At 38.6% G+C, this 18,083-nt stretch overlaps 13 non-coding genes across 13 annotated transcripts; 6 read left to right on the top strand and 7 right to left on the bottom strand.

The window, feature by feature from the left end:
- Positions 1 to 2,041: 2,041 nt before the first annotated feature.
- On the bottom strand, positions 2,042 to 2,113 carry Trnaw-cca. Its single transcript has one exon. It is a non-coding gene; the product is annotated as a tRNA-Trp (tRNA).
- A 282-nt stretch (positions 2,114 to 2,395) lies between these two features.
- On the top strand, positions 2,396 to 2,466 carry Trnag-gcc. The gene has a single exon. It is a non-coding gene; the product is annotated as a tRNA-Gly (tRNA).
- Positions 2,467 to 5,833: 3,367 nt separating this feature from the next.
- On the top strand, positions 5,834 to 5,905 carry Trnac-gca. The gene has a single exon. It is a non-coding gene; the product is annotated as a tRNA-Cys (tRNA).
- A 1,609-nt stretch (positions 5,906 to 7,514) lies between these two features.
- Trnac-gca lies at positions 7,515 to 7,586 on the top strand. The gene has a single exon. It is a non-coding gene; the product is annotated as a tRNA-Cys (tRNA).
- A 4,375-nt stretch (positions 7,587 to 11,961) lies between these two features.
- On the bottom strand, positions 11,962 to 12,034 carry Trnav-uac. Its single transcript has one exon. It is a non-coding gene; the product is annotated as a tRNA-Val (tRNA).
- Positions 12,035 to 12,297: 263 nt separating this feature from the next.
- Positions 12,298 to 12,369, top strand: Trnac-gca. Its single transcript has one exon. It is a non-coding gene; the product is annotated as a tRNA-Cys (tRNA).
- A 1,572-nt stretch (positions 12,370 to 13,941) lies between these two features.
- On the bottom strand, positions 13,942 to 14,013 carry Trnaw-cca. The gene has a single exon. It is a non-coding gene; the product is annotated as a tRNA-Trp (tRNA).
- A 928-nt stretch (positions 14,014 to 14,941) lies between these two features.
- On the bottom strand, positions 14,942 to 15,013 carry Trnaw-cca. The gene has a single exon. It is a non-coding gene; the product is annotated as a tRNA-Trp (tRNA).
- Positions 15,014 to 15,295: 282 nt separating this feature from the next.
- On the top strand, positions 15,296 to 15,366 carry Trnag-gcc. The gene has a single exon. It is a non-coding gene; the product is annotated as a tRNA-Gly (tRNA).
- A 576-nt stretch (positions 15,367 to 15,942) lies between these two features.
- Trnaw-cca lies at positions 15,943 to 16,014 on the bottom strand. Its single transcript has one exon. It is a non-coding gene; the product is annotated as a tRNA-Trp (tRNA).
- A 282-nt stretch (positions 16,015 to 16,296) lies between these two features.
- On the top strand, positions 16,297 to 16,367 carry Trnag-gcc. The gene has a single exon. It is a non-coding gene; the product is annotated as a tRNA-Gly (tRNA).
- Positions 16,368 to 16,943: 576 nt separating this feature from the next.
- On the bottom strand, positions 16,944 to 17,015 carry Trnaw-cca. Its single transcript has one exon. It is a non-coding gene; the product is annotated as a tRNA-Trp (tRNA).
- Positions 17,016 to 17,944: 929 nt separating this feature from the next.
- On the bottom strand, positions 17,945 to 18,016 carry Trnaw-cca. The gene has a single exon. It is a non-coding gene; the product is annotated as a tRNA-Trp (tRNA).
- Positions 18,017 to 18,083: the final 67 nt, after the last annotated feature.

Genomic DNA, 18,083 nt, shown 5'->3' with positions numbered 1-18,083 from the left:
ACACCATACTTTTAATTATCAAGCATCCGTCTACCTTACAAAAAGACAAGCAAATATGCCAACTTATACTTAGTTATGGATTGCTTGCCGCTCGCTTTGCTTTAAGTTTTAAAAATCAAGTTTTGTACTTCGAAGCATTGCAAGTATGGGCGTTGCTAGAGTTCCGTCTCCCTGTTTTATCAGAATCGAGTTAAACTTTCCGCAAGGTTTTTCCATACTTGTGGAGCTTTAACCTAGTACCGCGCAACCTTGTTACAAGGTTATTTTTTTGGACAAGCTAACCGTCGCGTACGGGAGACAGCACCCACCCCTAAATGTTTTGATCCGCCCCCGACTCCAAGGTGGACTTGGAGTCACCTTACTTTTTCAATTCTTCCAATCCCTTTTCACCCGTCAAATCTTTAAATCTTTAATCCATCCCGAGGCTATTGAGAGAGCTGCAGCCGTTTATTGGTTGGGTCCACACCTCAAGAATCTCCTTCAACAAATCATCCAGCCCAGATTTAATGCAACCCATTCATCACATCCATACTTAACCACCGCACTTTCAACCATCACCGATCTACTTAAAGCTGGCATCTTCACATCGTCAACCGTATCCAATCACCGCGCCACCTACAATCACCTGATCGCTAACCTTGGGCAACCAGGGAGAACCGAAGTTGCGAAACCAGACCTCGACTGGGCTTCCATCTGGCGTTGGGTGGCCAAAATGAAAGGAAGAAACGCTGAACTGGTCTGGGATTTCAACCATAATCAGCTCCCTACCAAAATGCGCCTCACAAGCCTCAGACTTTCTAGAAATGACCAATGTCCTCTATGCAATGGCGGCCAAGAAACTGACGACCATCTTATGTTACTATGTTCTGAGAAAGTTCACATCAGTTTATGGCTCCGAATTCAACTAACGAAACTTGTATGTCAAAAACCACTAAAATCAACAATCAATGGGGACGTTGGAAATGGCCCCAATAAAGAGAAAATACTGGCACTCATCCAATCCTACATCATCACCGTCTGGACCGCCCGCAGCCAAAACCTCACCCCAGCCATAAATGAAATACAGTCTCTCTGGTCAAGCCTCCTTCATTCAAAAAATTCTCCCCAGATGTCACCTTCTAATCAATAAATATTCCCTCTCAAAATTCTCAACAGATTTCTTCTTATCTTTATACAAAATTGTTCTCTCATTACAGTTAATATTTCTTGGATCCCCCCCCCCCAGATGTCTTATTGTTAAATTTCACATTTTTCACCAAAATCATTTGTCCTCTTTCATTTCCGTCTCGAAATGTTTCTTTTTCTTTGTAATGTTTCTCCTTGGCCACAGCAAGTCACTTATGTCACAAATCTCGTAAATGCCCCAAGTATCTGTAAAGCAATTTAAATTTTAATCGTGACAATAAATCGTTAAAATATAAAAAAAAAAAACGCGGGCGGCCCGGGTTCGATTCCCGGTCGATGCATTTTAATCACCATTGCCCAAGACAGATTGGTAGAATCTACTCTATTGAGTTTAGTTTGCTGATATTCTTGCGCAGTACGTATAAGGACGGTACTTAGTGGTTAGTGGTGGTTGAAGCAATCTCTTTAAGCGGACTCTTTTTTGTTTGCCAGATTGGTTTAGATTACTTAATCTTCCTTTGATCATACCAATTGGCGAATAAACCATTTGTAGGACAGAGAGGTACAAGTTACACCCATCGCCAGACTCTGTGTTTGTATCGTGGAAACCCAAGATAGTTATCGGTTCAAACTCGTCGTGTTCCAACTGCTGTGGTAATCGACATTCAGACGCAAATGTTCCCCCTTTTGTAAACTCACTTGGTTCTATGCTCTCCCATTCCAAAAACTGTAGTCCCGTGTAGATCTAAAGTCACATTTTGATAAAAAGAAAAAAAGCAGCTGACTACAATTCAAATTGAATTAGGATACATGTGTGTTGAGATAACAAGATATAGAAACAATGGTGAATAATGTTATTTGAATGTTGTATCCGTTTTAAAATCCTAAACATACCTTCAGAAGAAATATTTTTGCTTGATCTCGACGTGATTTGAACACGCAACCTCCTTATCTGGAGTCAGGCGCGCTACCGTTGCGCCACGAAAACTTGGTTTTCGATGTTATTACTATCTTTATATTTTGGGAACTACGGTGTCTTTTATAAAGGAATAGATTCTGATGGTAAGATTGATTATCACACGAACACATTTAGTCTTTTGAAAGAGTCAGTCAGATTAATTAGGTTATTTTTTTATATTTCCTTGGATCTTTTGATCGCCACAAGCCTTGATTTCCGTAATGAAAGCTAACAAGCTTAGGCATGATAGTCGGCTACAATAGATGGGTTGTCGTCGTGCAATTTGTATCAAGAAGTATACGAGAGGGGTAAGCATCGATGGTTCAGTGGTAGAATGCTCGCCTGCCACGCGGACGGCCCGGGTTCGATTCCCGGTCGATGCATTTTAATCACCATTGCCCAAGACAGATTGGTAGAATCTACTCTATTGAGTTTAGTTTGCTGATATTCTTGCGCAGTACGTATAAGGACGGTACTTAGTGGTTAGTGGTGGTTGAAGCAATCTCTTTAAGTGGACTCTTTTTTGTTTGCCAGATTGGTTTAGATTACTTAATCTTCCTTTGATCATACCAATTGGCGAATAAACCATTTGTAGGACAGAGAGGTACAAGTTATATCCATCGCCAGACTCTGTGTTTGTATCGTGGAAACCCAAGATAGTTATCGGTTCAAACTCGTCGTGTTCCAACTGCTGTGGTAATCGACATTCAGACGCAAATGTTTCCCCTTTTGTAAACTCACTTGGTTCTATGCTCTCCCATTCCAAAAACTGTAGTCCCGTGTAGATCTAAAGTCACATTTTGATAAAAAGAAAAAAATCAGCTGACTAAGATTCAAATTAAATCAGGATACATGTGTGTTGAGATAACAAGATATAGAAACAATGGTGACAAGATTCCTTCGGTAACGTCCTTCGGTAATTTTTTTAAACGTTAAAGAGACAGAAAATCAAGGTTATAGTAGATTAATACATACTATAACGTTTGGAAAATTCTGTTTCCCTTTATTATCTTCCATAATTGATTCTTTATAACTAATTGAAAAATAATCTGTAATATTATGAGTGGTGCGAATTATGAATGGCGGAGGATTCGCCCCGCCACCCCACGTCGCACTTCATGTTTAGATTAAGTTATAGCAATATTTATTACTATAGTAACATGGAATTAGAAAAATTATTAGTTACATATTAACTACAAAGAAATGGATGTGCTCTTATAGCAGTTAGATTAAACCACCGCTGAAAAAATCTTTATAATTAAGGCATATAACCTAACTGTTTTACGACCGGTTCCGAAATCGATACCGATGGTAGCGTCGCTAGCGATATTACCATTGCTTTACTTCGACTTTTGTTACATTATTTGGTGTACTCACCAACCGGGCCACGCATTCCTTTATATAAAGATGTCATTGTTGGTCTAATGGTTAGCAACTCGGGCTGTTACTCGTATTGTTTAGGGTTCGAATCTCGATCTCGAAAAATAAATTTGTAATTTTTGAAAAATTACACTTAAAAAGCTTTCGGAGGTAAATGGAAGTGGAAGATCGGTGGTAACTCTTCACGACCACCAGAAGATCTTGATGACTGTGAAGAGGACAAGGGAAGAAGAGAGAGATGACCCAGAGATTCAAAATGAGTATAATCAAACATTTTTAAATGTTCCTCAACTTCTTGGTTGATGACTAACTGTTAAAAAAAGGAGGAATAGAAATTTTACTTGATCAAAAAATTTATTAAAATCAAGACAAAAAACAGTAAACAAAAAGAGGTGATAATAAAACAAAAGATTTAAAAAAGTAATAATGGGAAAATACAAAGTAAAAAGAAGAATAAAGACGAAATCGAAATCGAACATAAAAACAAAATCAAATAATAAATACTCTCCACTCCCGTAGCAGAAAACTTGTCTTGCTAGGGAAGATCCAAACTTTTTTTTTGTTTTTGTTTACACTGCTGAGCATGCACTGACAATTGGAAGGTTACGCAAAAAAAGCGAATTCACTGCCTAGGATTTGGCAACCAGCTAGGTAACAAGTACGCAAATTAAATTTTTAAAACAGTAATGAAAACAAATGAAAACCCCGTTACGCCATGTATCAAATTTTGACAGAATTATGTACAAAATTTGGTGACGATTGGTCATTCAGGGAAGAAACGTATAAAGGAACACTAAATGGACATTAAACCCTCTGAATTTCACTACTAGCTACTACTACCCTACCCCCTATACCCCACACCCTATATTGTTAAGGACCTTCGTATATAAATATACCTCAGGGACAAGATTTCTTCGGTAATGTCCTTCGGGAATTTTTTAAACGTTAAAGAGACAGAAAATCAAGGTTAAATAGTAGATAAATACATACTATTATGTTTGTAAAATTTTGTTTCCCTTTATTCTCTTAAATCAATTGATTCTTATTAACTAATTGACTAATAATCTGTCAATATTAACATAATATTCGTAATATTCGAAGTCGCACCACTCATAATATTATGAGTGGTGCGACTTAGGTGTGGCGGAGGCTTCGCCCCGCCACCCCACGTCACACTTCATGTTTAGATTAAGTTAAAGTAACACTTATTACTATAGTAACAATACAATCATATCATGCGGTCACATCTTGCATTACATGAGTCTTGGCTAATAGATAGCGAGCTATCATAATACCCATTTTTCCCTTCTAGTAATATAATAATGATGGTCTAATGGTCATCAACCCAGGCTGCCATTCGCATGGTTCGGGGTACGAATCTCGATCAAGTCGGAAAGGAAAACTAAGTTTGTAATTTTTGAAATATTTCTCTTAATAAGCTATCGGAGGTAAATGGAAGCGGAAGATCGGTGGTAACTCTTCACGACCGCAAGAAGATCTTGATGACCGAGGAGAGGACAGAGGAAGAAGGGATAGATGACCAAGAGCTTCAAAATGAATATAATCTAACATTTTTAAAATGTTCCTCAACTGCTTGGTTGATGACTAACTGTTAAAAAAGGAGGCATAGAAATATAACTGACAACCAAATTTATTAAAATCAAGATAAAAAATAGTAAACAAAAAGAGGTAATAATAAAACAAAAAGGGTTAAAAAAATAAAAGTGGGAAAATACAAAGTAAAAAGAAGAATAAAGACGAAATCGAAATCGAACATAAAAACCAAATCAAATAATTAATACTCTCCACTCCCATAGCAGAAAACTTGTCTTGCTAGGGAAGATCCAAACTTTTTTTTTCTTTTTGTTTACACTGCTGAGCATGCACTGACAGTTGGAAGGTTACGCAAAAAAAGCGAATTCACTGCCTAGGATTCGGCAACCAGCTAGGTAACAAGTACGCAAATTAAATTTTTAAAACAGTAATGAAAACAAATGAAAACCCCGTTACGCCATGTATCAAATTTTGACAGAATTATGTACAAAATTTGGTGACGATTGGTCATTCAGGGAAAAAACGTATAAAGGATAACTAAATGGACATTAAACCCTCTGAATTTCACTACTAGCTACTACTACCCTACCCCCTATACCCCACACCCTATATTGTTAAGGACCTTCGTATATAAATATACCTCAGGGATAACTAAAATATCTGACTGGCCTCCTGTTCGATAGAAACTCAATAATTAACCAAATGATTCTTTGTTTGCGCATCCTGTGTGAAACACAAATTAAAAGCTAAGGGTTTTTCGCAAAATTAATACGTTACAATCCAGAATGTCAAAGGTAAACTCATGTTGACATTTATGGGGGTATAGCTCAGTGGTAGAGAATTCGACTGCAGATCGAAATGTCCCTAGTTCAAACCTGGTTGCCCCCTTGTAAGACGGATAATCACGATTGAGATGATCAAATGAAATAACTTGAGGTTTTCTGCACGCTTTCCTGATTGAATGGAAACTTTTATATCATTTATTTAATGATTTACATCAAATATATAGTGACAAAACAATAATCACACCATAGAATTACTACTGTATCTGTAGCAGATTTGCGCACAATATAGAAAGAACCAGCCAGGTACGATTATCTCAGCGAAAAATGTAAAACCCCGGTCGTGTGTACAATTGCAATCAATACTTAAGAGTCTCATACTGTTTCGAATGAGGTAGCCAGACTCATACAAATCAGCGTTGTAATGCAATAATATATAATATGTCATGGTAAAATGCACATGGATTATCGCTCGCACTATGGTGATAACTACATCGGTGGTTATGAGGTTTTACTGCTAAGATACACATAAGTAATATTGCTATATTTTATTTTTTTACTTTTTATGTAATGCGTTCTAGGATGATAGACTGCATAGTTGTAAACTTATCTCTAGTGATGTAACATTACCACTTTGCAGTAATCAAGTCAAAACTACAGCGGTTATTGTTGCATTAAAAAAGCGCAAGTTTTGACTGCTTTTCGTTTAAATGACACCAGACGGATGGCCAAACAAATACAACTTGGTAATGGCACCCTTTTAAGTATACAGACTAGCTAGTTAGCGTGTAAGATTCCTACCGCTCTTCTTCCATTACACATTTTACATAGCAGTACATCAGTCCAGATATTGGCTATTATCGCAAAAGTAAAAAAAGGAATGCAATTCCATACAAGGATTAAAATTGTTTAAATGTTTCCACCCAGGATCGAACTGAGGACCTTCAGCGTGTAGAGTCGACGTGATAACCACTATACTATGGAAACATTAACTTTATAAAGATGGCAACAAATTTATTTCGCCAAAATCAACATAACATGTTTATGTCCCCCAACGATATAATCAGGATATAGCTGACCAAATGAAGCCACTTGATGAAAAATAGGCATCAATTATCGACATTTCGCTTCGAGAAATATCATAGAAAAGAAATCCAATTTTTAAAAAAGATCAATTGATTTTTCAGAGTCAGTTACTCTTAATAAAAATGGAGGGCTAATAGAAATACGGGGTAAATTATAAATATATGGGGGGTATAGCTCAGTGGTAGATCATTGAACTGCAGATCGAAATGTCTCCGGTTCAACACCGGATGCCCCCTGTTAAGTTGAACCTTATATAAGGAACGAAATATTATTGGGTTTATTCAGTTAAATTGTTTCATTGATGTGTTTATTGAATTTAAAATAAGCTCACTCGAAATATTTCTACGTATCAGCCTGACTTTTGAAAGTTTGAAAGAAATTCTCATCAACTTCTGGAAACTGATCTGCGTTAAAGCTGTTCAAGAAGTATTATTTAATAACACACAGTTTCTTCACTTCAATAACTGAAATATCTGACTGGCCTCCTGTTCGATAGAAACTCAATAATTAACCAAATGATTCTTTGTTTGCGCATCCTGTGTGAAATACAAATTAAAAGCTAAGGGTTTTTCGCAAAATTAATACGTTACAATCCAGAATGTCAAAGGTAAACTCATGTTGACATTTATGGGGGTATAGCTCAGTGGTAGAGCATTCGACTGCAGATCGAAATGTCCCCAGTTCAAACCTGGATGCCCCCTTTTAAGACGGATGAACATGACTGAGATGATCAAATGAAACAACTTGAGGTTTTCTGCACGCTTTCCTGATTGAATGGAAACTTTTATATCATTTATTTAATGATTTACATCAAATATATAGTGACAAAAAAATAATCACACCATAGAATTACTACTGTATCTGTAGCAGATTTGCGCACAATATAGAAAGAACCAGCCAGGTACGATTATCTCAGCGAAAAATGTAAAACCCCGGTCGTGTGTACAATTGCAATCAATACTTAAGAGTCTCATGCTGTTTCGACTGAGGTAGCCAGGATCCTACAAATAAACGTTGTAATGCAATAATATCTAACATGTTATGGTAAAATGCACATGGATTATCGCTCGCACTTTGGTGATAACTACATCGGTGGTTATGAGGTTTTACTGCTAAGATACACATAATTTATATTGCTATATTTTATTTTTTTACCTTTTATGTAATGCGTTCTAGGATGATAGACTGCATAGTTGTAAACTTATCTCTAGTGATGTAACATTACCACTTTGCAGTAATCAAGTCAAAACTACAGCGGTTATTGTTGCGTTAAAAAAGCGCAAGTTTTGACTGCTTTTCGTTTAAATGACACCAGACGGATGGCCAAACAAATACAACTTAGTAGTGGCACCCTTTTAAGTATACAGACTAGCTAGTTAGCGTGTAAGATTCCTACCGCTCTCCTTCCATTACACATTTTACATAGCAGTACATCAGTCCAGATATTGGCTATTATCGACTGTTTTCGACTGCTCTATAAACCGCGGGCGTGTCTAAGTGACCTTGGCCTGTCTGTGATTTTTTCGACTGCTCTTCGACTGCTCTATAAACCGCGGGCGTGTCTAAGTGACCTTGGCCTGTCTGTGATTCGGTGTGTTTGTTTGTACGTTTGTTGTTTGTCTGTATCGGCGAGACGCAACCAGTGGCGAAAGTTTCGAATTGAGTAAGCGAGGCGATACACACACAGGTCAGCTTTCCTCACCGTTTGTCCGTTTGCGCGCGCCCTTCTCGCCACACACACACACACGTGCTCGAACCGTGTGCGTTTTTTTTTTTTTTTTTTTTTTTTTTTGGGGACAGGGGGGGGGGATTTGTTAGTAGTCGGGTAGGTTTTTTTTCCATCGGTTATATGTCGATGTCCTCTATTAGATTCGAGTGTACTACTTGGGGTTTGAACCATGGTCGGAGAGGTGCTTCCGCCGCACATCCGATTGGGATGGCATTGTCGCACACACTCTAACCACTACACTATCAGAACTGATATTCATATCGAGTTGGAATTTGGACTGATGGTTGTTTGTTGTTGCGCCTCCCGTATTTCGTTGCGCGGCGTGCGCCGTTTGTCTTGGACATATTTTTACTTCCAATTTCCTATATTGCATTCCAACTCTCTCATGGTGTGTTGGTTAGCGTGCACTGCTACCATGCGAGAGGTCCGAGGTTCGATCCCGGTACATGGCGCTAATATGAATTGTTAATTTACAATGTACAATTTTTTCAATTTAGAAATTGGTGTCTATCGGGATTTGAACCTGAAAACTCACGCATGGTAAGCGAACTCGCTAACCACTTGACCACCAATTGATATTATTCACTGGGCTCATTTAAGAGTAGTTTCAAACATTTCGGCGTCTCGCGTTACACACGTCGCGTAGCTCTTGCCTCACACAGGTGAGCGCGACGTGACGCACCGTATCTGTACGACATATTTTTACATCCAATTTCCTCTATCAGATTTATCTCTCTAATAGTGTATTGGATAGTGTGCTCGGCTAATATGTGAGAGGTCCAAGGTTTGATCCTGGGCAAATGCTTTGTTTATCATTATTAATTTGCAATGTTCAATTTTTAATTTAGAAATGGGAGGGTCGATCGGGATTTGAACCTGAGTACTCACGCATGGTAAGCGAACTCACTAACCACTTCGCCACCAATTTAAATTAAATGTTGATCTCATTGAAGAGTAGTCACCGTATAGTGGTTGTTCATGCCGAGTTGAAAATTATTCACTATTTTTCGCTCACGTCGGGCTGAAAAAAATTCACCCTAAGTTGCTCACGACGGGCTGAAAAGAATTCACTCTATTTCGCTCACGACGGGCTGAAAACAATTCAATCTATTTCGCTCACGACGGGCTGAAAATAATTCACCCTACGTTGCTCACGCCGAACTTAAAATTATTCACCCTATTCCGCTCACGACGGGCTGAAAAGAATTCACCCTTATTTTCTCACGACGGGATGAAAATAATTCAACAAAAGTCAATCACGACGGGCTAAAAGTCAAGTGGGATGATTAACTTTCCTGATTTGGCTCACGCTTAACAAGTAGCTACAAAGAATAGTTGTAAAAAGTGAGAATGCGTTTGACGGGCGAAACGTGTTCAAGGTACAAAAAACCGAGGACACCTTCACCGCGACTCGAGCCCGCGGGGGTGGGGCCCCCGAAGGGGCACCCCCGCGGCCGCGAGAGCTCGTGGTGAACGAATTCGAGGGAATTTTTCGGGTGAAACATAAGGTATCAGACATTCAATGACAATGGTTTAACTGGCAAATGATTTGTCCACGGGCAGGAAATTTAAGCGCAAGCTCACGCTTAACGGGCAGGAAATTTTGAAATTCCTTCAAAATACGCTGTGCCATGAGTTGATATATGAGAAATCTAATGGCAGTGGTTTAACTGGTAAATGCGTAACTGAGTTCGACGGGCGAAACGTTTTCAAGGTACCAAAAACCGAGGATACCTTCACCGCGACTCGAGCCCGCGGGGGTGGGGCCCCCGAAGGGGCACCCCCGCGGCCGCGAGAGCTCGTGGTGAAGGAATTCGAGGGAATTTTTCGGGTCAAACACAAGGTATCGGAGATTCAATGACATTGGTTAAACTGGCAAATGATTTGTCCACGGGCAGGAAATTAAATCTTTTAAACTGTTAAAAAACGGGCAGGAAATTTTAAGTGTTCTACAGAACACGTTGGGTGAAACATAATATCTACAAATTTGTTTACGTTGGGCCATGAGTAATTGCAACTAATTCGCTAACGACGGGTGATGAATTATTCTACCAATTTATTGCAAACGCAACTGTTCACTATCGATGTTGCCTCATATATGTCGATGACTTCCTCCCAAGAAAATACACAAATACATCTCAATAGCTATTTGGTTAGAAAACAGGACTCAAGAAACGATGGGCTGTTGTTCAAACCGGCAATGAGGAATGTTTAGACGAAAACAGGAAATTATGAGGTATTCAGATTGAAAGCCAAGTAAATTATTTCAAACTCTTTGTCAATTTTTATTTTAACAATTTATGAGTATTGAACCTAAAGACATGAATGTGCTATGCGAACACTCTAACCAATACACCACCAATAATGTATTTTACTATTACCTCTCAAGTGGTTATTCGAATTTGATATGCGAAGCTGAGTTTTGTAAGTTTCATTAAAATACAGGAGCAAATACTTACTGGCCAAAGAATTACGTCGTGCGATTAATATTTATTGGTATTTAGAGCAAATCCGAATTGACTTAAGTGGCTGATGACTTTTCCCCCTGTTTAACTGATAATATAACTCAATAGCTCAGTGGTTAGAGCATTGGATCCAGGATACAACGGCCCGTTGTTCAAGCCCTCATCGAGATAAGTACGAGATACATGTGAGTCTAAAGTGAAGGGTAGCAATAGGGAAGAGTGTGCAGAGAGGGGATGGCGAGGGTGGGGATGGTGAGGGAGGGGATGGTGAGGGAGGGGAAGGTGAGGGAAGGGATGGTGAGGGAGAGGATGGTGAGGGAGGGAAGATAGAGAGGGGGAAGGATGAGAGAGGGGAGGAAGAGGGGAAAAAGTGGGAAGAAATAAAGTGGAAGGGGAAAAAGTGAGACGGGAAGATGAGGAAGGAGAGGAAGAAGGAGGTGAGAATCAGAATGAGGTGTTTGACGATCCAAACGTGTTCAAGATACAAAAAACCGTGGAAAACTTCACCGAAACTCGAGACCGTGGGAAATGTGTTAAATACAATACAACCAAACTCGGAAAAAAACAAGTCCCAAAAATAAACCCAAATTCCACCGATACTTGGTTGCAACGAAAAAAAAATAAGTAAAAAAAAAAACCCAAAAGACCAACTGGCTCACGGTGGAAGATGTACAAGTCCATAAATGGATGAAAAAAACAAGTCCCGGGCAGTAAGGAATTGGCCAGTGGGATTATACGAGTGGCGTTTTGCTCCATGTGTACTGTGCGCTTAGGTGAACATGTCTAGCCGCCTGGTTCGCCGTCCTTGGACGGGCCTAGGTATACTAGTCGCAAAAGTAAAACAAGGAATGCAATTCCATACAAGGATTAAAATTGTTTAATTGTTTCCACCCAGGATCGAACTGAGGACCTTCAGCGTGTAAAGCCGACGTGGTAACCACTACACTATGGAAACATTAACTTTATAAAGATGGCAACAAATTTTTTTCGCCAAAATCAACATAACATGTTTATGTCCCCCAACGATATAATCAGGATATAGCTGACCAAATGAAGCCACTTGATGAAAAATAGGCATCAATTATCGACATTTCGCTTAGAGAAATATCAGAGAAAAGAAATCCAATTTTTAAAAAAGATCAATCGATTTTTCAGAGTCAGTTACTCTTAATAAAAATGGAGGGCTAATAGAAATACGGGGTAAAATATAAATATATGGGGGGTATAGCTCAGTGGTAGAGCATTCGACTGCAGATCGAAATATCCCCGGTTCAACACCGGATTCTCCCTGATAAATAAAACCTAATATAAGGAACGAAATATTATAGGGTTTATTCAGTTAAATTGTTTCATTGATGTGTTTATTGAATTTAAAAATAAGCTCACTCGAAATATTTCTACGTATCAGCCTGACTTTTGAAAGTTTGAAAGAAATTCTCATCAACTTATGGAAACTGATCTGCGTTAAAGCAGTTCAAGAAGTATTATTTAATAATAACACACAGTTTCTTCACTTCAACAAGATTTCTTCGGTAATGTCCTTCGGGAATTTTTTAAACGTTAAAGAGACAGAAAATCAAGGTTAAATAGTAGATAAATACATACTATTATGTTTGTAAAATTTTGTTTCCCTTTATTCTCTTAAATCAATTGATTCTTATTAACTAATTGACTAATAATCTGTCAATATTAACATAATATTCGTAATATTCGAAGTCGCACCACTCATAATATTATGAGTGGTGCGACTTAGGTGTGGCGGAGGCTTCGCCCCGCCACCCCACGTCACACTTCATGTTTAGATTAAGTTAAAGTAACACTTATTACTATAGTAACAATACAATTATATCATGCGGTCACATCTTGCATTACATGAGTCTTGGCTAATAGATAGCGAGCTATCATAATACCCATTTTTCCCTTCTATTAATATAATAATGATGGTCTAATGGTCATCAACCCAGGCTGCGTCGGTCGGAAGTCGGAAAAGAAAACTAAGTTTGTAATTTTTGAAATATTTCTCTTAATAAGCTATCGGAGGTAAATGGAAGCGGAAGATCGGTGGTAACTCTTCACGACCGCAAGAAGATCTTGATGACCGAGAAGAGGACAGAGGAAGAAGGGATAGATGACCCAGAGCTTCAAAATGAATATAATCTAACATTTTTAAAATGTTCCTCAACTGCTTGGTTGATGACTAACTGTTAAAAAAGGAGGCATAGAAATATAACTGACAACCAAATTTATTAAAATCAAGATAAAAAATAGTAAACAAAAAGAGGTAATAATAAAACAAAAAGGGTTAAAAAAATAAAAGTGGGAAAATACAAAGTAAAAAGAAGAATAAAGACGAAATCGAAATCGAACATAAAAACCAAATCAAATAATTAATACTCTCCACTCCCATAGCAGAAAACTTGTCTTGCTAGGGAAGATCCAAACTTTTTTTTTCTTTTTGTTTACACTGCTGAGCATGCACTGAGAGTTGGAAGGTTACGCAAAAAAAGCGAATTCACTGCCTAGGATTCGGCAACCAGCTAGGTAACAAGTACGCAAATTAAATTTTTAAAACAGTAATGAAAACAAATGAAAACCCCGTTACGCCATGTATCAAATTTTGACAGAATTATGTACAAAATTTGGTGACGATTGGTCATTCAGGGAAAAAACGTATAAAGGATAACTAAATGGACATTAAACCCTCTGAATTTCACTACTAGCTACTACTACCCTACCCCCTATACCCCACACCCTATATTGTAAAGGACCTTCGTATATAAATATACCTCAGGGATTAATGTTATTTGAACGTTGTATCCGTTTTAAAAGCCTAAACATACCTTCAGAAGAAATATTTTTGCTTGATCTCGACGTGATTTGAACACGCAACCTCCTGATCTGGAGTCAGGCGCGCTACCGTTGCGCCACGAAATCTTGATTTTCGATGTAATTACTATCGTTATATTTTGGGAACTACGGTGTCTTTTATAAAGGAATAGATTCTGATGGTAAGATTGATTATCACACGAACACATTTAGTCTTTTGAAAGAGTCAGTCAGATTAGTCAGGTTATTTTTTTATATTTCCTTGGATCTTTTGATCGCCACAAGCCTTGATTTCCGTAATGAAAGCTAACAAGCTTAGGCATGATAGTCGGCTACAATAGATGGGTTGTCGTCGTGCAATTTGTATCAAGAAGTATACGTGTGGGGCAAGCATCGATGTTTCAGTGGTAGAATGCTCGCCTGCCACGCGGGCGGCCAAGGTTCGATTCCCGGTCGATGCATTTTAATCACCATTGCCCAAGACAGATTGGTAGAATCTACTCTATTGAGTTTAGTTTGCTGATATTCTTGCGCAGTACGTATAAGGACGGTACTTAGTGGTTAGTGGTGGTTGAAGCAATCTCTTTAAGCGGACTCTTTTTTGTTTGCCAGATTGGTTTAGATTACTTAATCTTCCTTTGATCATACCAATTGGCGAATAAACCATTTGTAGGACAGAGAGGTACAAGTTATATCCATCGCCAGACTCTGTGTTTGTATCGTGGAAACCCAAGATAGTTATCGGTTCAAACTCGTCGTGTTCCAACTGCTGTGGTAATCGACATTCAGACGCAAATGTTCCCCCTTTTGTAAACTCACTTGGTTCTATGCTCTCCCATTCCAAAAACTGTAGTCCCGTGTAGATCTAAAGTCACATTTTGATAAAAAGAAAAAAAAAAGCTGACTAAGATTCAAATTGAATTAGGATACATGTGTGTTGAGATAACAAGATATAGAAACAATGGTGATTAATGTTTTTTGAACGTTGTATCCGTTTTAAAAGCCTAAACATACCTTCACAAGAAATACTTTTGCTTGATCTCGACGTGATTTGAACACGCAACCTCCTGATCTGGAGTCAGGCGTGCTACCGTTGCGCCACGAAATCTTGATTTTCGATGTAATTACTATCGTTATTTTTTGGGAACTACGGTGTCTTTTATAAAGGAATAGATTCTGATGGTAAGATTGATTATCACACGAACACATTTAGTCTTTTGAAAGAGTCAGTCAGATTAGTCAGGTTATTTTTTTATATTTCCTTGGATCTTTTGATCGCCACAAGCCTTGATTTCCGTAATGAAAGCTAACAAGCTAAGGCATGATAGTCGGCTACAATAGATGGGTTGTCGTCGTGCAATTTGTATCAAGAAGTATACGTGTGGGGCAAGCATCGATGGTTCAGTGGTAGAATGCTCGCCTGCCACGCGGGCGGCCCGGGTTCGATTCCCGGTCGATGCATTTAAATCACCATAGCCCAAGACAGATTGGTAGAATCTACTCTATTGAGTTTAGTTTGCTGATATTCTTGCGCAGTACGTATAAGGACGGTACTTAGTGGTTAGTGGTGGTTGAAGCAATCTCTTTAAGCGGACTCTTTTTTGTTTGCCAGATTGGTTTAGATTACTTAATCTTCCTTTGATCATACCAATTGGCGAATAAACCATTTGTAGGACAGAGAGGTACAAGTTATATCCATCGCCAGACTCTGTGTTTGTATCGTGGAAACCCAAGATAGTTATCGGTTCAAACTCGTCGTGTTCCAACTGCTGTGGTAATCGACATTCAGACGCAAATGTTCCCCCTTTTGTAAACTCACTTGGTTCTATGCTCTCCCATTCCAAAAACTGTAGTCCCGTGTAGATCTAAAGTCACATTTTGATAAAAAGAAAAAAAAACAGCTGACTAAGATTCAAATTGAATTAGGATACATGTGTGTTGAGATAACAAGATATAGAAACAATGGTGATTAATGTTATTTGAACATTGTATCCGTTTTAAAAGCCTAAACATACCTTCAGAAGAAATATTTTTGCTTGATCTCGACGTGATTTGAACACGCAACCTCCTGATCTGGAGTCAGGCGCGCTACCGTTGCGCCACGAAATCTTGATTTTCGATGTAATTACTATCGTTATATTTTGGGAACTACGGTGTCTTTTATAAAGGAATAGATTCTGATGGTAAGATTGATTATCACACGAACACATTTAGTCTTTTGAAAGAGTCAGTCAGATTAGTCAGGTTATTTTTTTATATTTCCTTGGATCTTTTGATCGCCACAAGCCTTGATTTCCGTAATGAAAGCTAACAAGCTTAGGCATGATAGTCGGCTACAATAGATGGGTTGTCGTCGTGCAATTTGTATCAAGAAGTATACGTGTGGGGCAAGCATCGATGGTTCAGTGGTAGAATGCTCGCCTGCCACGCGGGCGGCCCGGGTTCGATTCCCGGTCGATGCATTTAAATCACCATAGCCCAAGACAGATTGGTAGAATCTACTCTATTGAGTTTAGTTTGCTGATATTCTTGCGCAGTACGTATAAGGACGGTACTTAGTGGTTAGTGGTGGTTGAAGCAATCTCTTTAAGCGGACTCTTTTTTGTTTGCCAGATTGGTTTAGATTACTTAATCTTCCTTTGATCATACCAATTGGCGAATAAACCATTTGTAGGACAGAGAGGTACAAGTTATATCCATCGCCAGACTCTGTGTTTGTATCGTGGAAACCCAAGATAGTTATCGGTTCAAACTCGTCGTGTTCCAACTGCTGTGGTAATCGACATTCAGACGCAAATGTTCCCCCTTTTGTAAACTCACTTGGTTCTATGCTCTCCCATTCCAAAAACTGTAGTCCCGTGTAGATCTAAAGTCACATTTTGATAAAAAGAAAAAAAAACAGCTGACTAAGATTCAAATTGAATTAGGATACATGTGTGTTGAGATAACAAGATATAGAAACAATGGTGATTAATGTTATTTGAACATTGTATCCGTTTTAAAAGCCTAAACATACCTTCAGAAGAAATATTTTTGCTTGATCTCGACGTGATTTGAACACGCAACCTCCTGATCTGGAGTCAGGCGCGCTACCGTTGCGCCACGAAATCTTGATTTTCGATGTAATTACTATCGTTATATTTTGGGAACTACGGTGTCTTTTATAAAGGAATAGATTCTGATGGTAAGATTGATTATCACACGAACACATTTAGTCTTTTGAAAGAGTCAGTCAGATTAGTCAGGTTATTTTTTTATATTTCCTTGGATCTTTTGATCGCCACAAGCCTTGATTTCCGTAATGAAAGCTAACAAGCTTAGGCATGATAGTCGGCTACAATAGATGGGTTGTCGTCGTGCAATTTGTATCAAGAAGTATACGTGAGGGGCAAGCATCGATGGTTCAGTGGTAGAATGCTCGCTTGCCACGCGGGCGGCTCGGGTTTGATTCCCGGTCGATGCATTTAAATCACCATAGCCCAAGACAGATTGGTAGAATCTACTCTATTGAGTTTAGTTTGCTGATATTCTTGCGCAGTACGTATAAGGACGGTACTTAGTGGTTAGTGGTGGTTGAAGCAATCTCTTTAAGCGGACTCTTTTTTGTTTGCCAGATTGGTTTAGATTACTTAATCTTCCTTTGATCATACCAATTGGCGAATAAACCATTTGTAGGACAGAGAGGTACAAGTTATATCCATCGCCAGACTCTGTGTTTGTATCGTGGAAACCCAAGATAGTTATCGGTTCAAACTCGTCGTGTTCCAACTGCTGTGGTAATCGACATTCAGACGCAAATGTTCCTCCTTTTGTAAACTCACTTGGTTCTATGCTCTCCCATTCCAAAAACTGTAGTCCCGTGTAGATCTAAAGTCACATTTTGATAAAAAGAAAAAAAAACAGCTGACTAAGATTCAAATTGAATTAGGATACATGTGTGTTGAGATAACAAGATATAGAAACAATGGTGATTAATGTTATTTGAACATTGTATCCGTTTTAAAAGCCTAAACATACCTTCAGAAGAAATATTTTTGCTTGATCTCGACGTGATTTGAACACGCAACCTCCTGATCTGGAGTCAGGCGCGCTACCGTTGCGCCACGAAATCTTGATTTTCGATGTAATTACTATCGTTATATTTTGGGAACTACGGTGTCTTTTATAAAGGAATAGAT

This window comes from Daphnia pulicaria, chromosome 4 (genome assembly GCF_021234035.1).
Source record: "Daphnia pulicaria isolate SC F1-1A chromosome 4, SC_F0-13Bv2, whole genome shotgun sequence".
Lineage (NCBI taxonomy): Eukaryota > Metazoa > Arthropoda > Branchiopoda > Diplostraca > Daphniidae > Daphnia > Daphnia pulicaria.
Note: the sequence above shows the minus strand (reverse complement) of the source record. Positions and strands in the feature narration are given on the sequence as shown.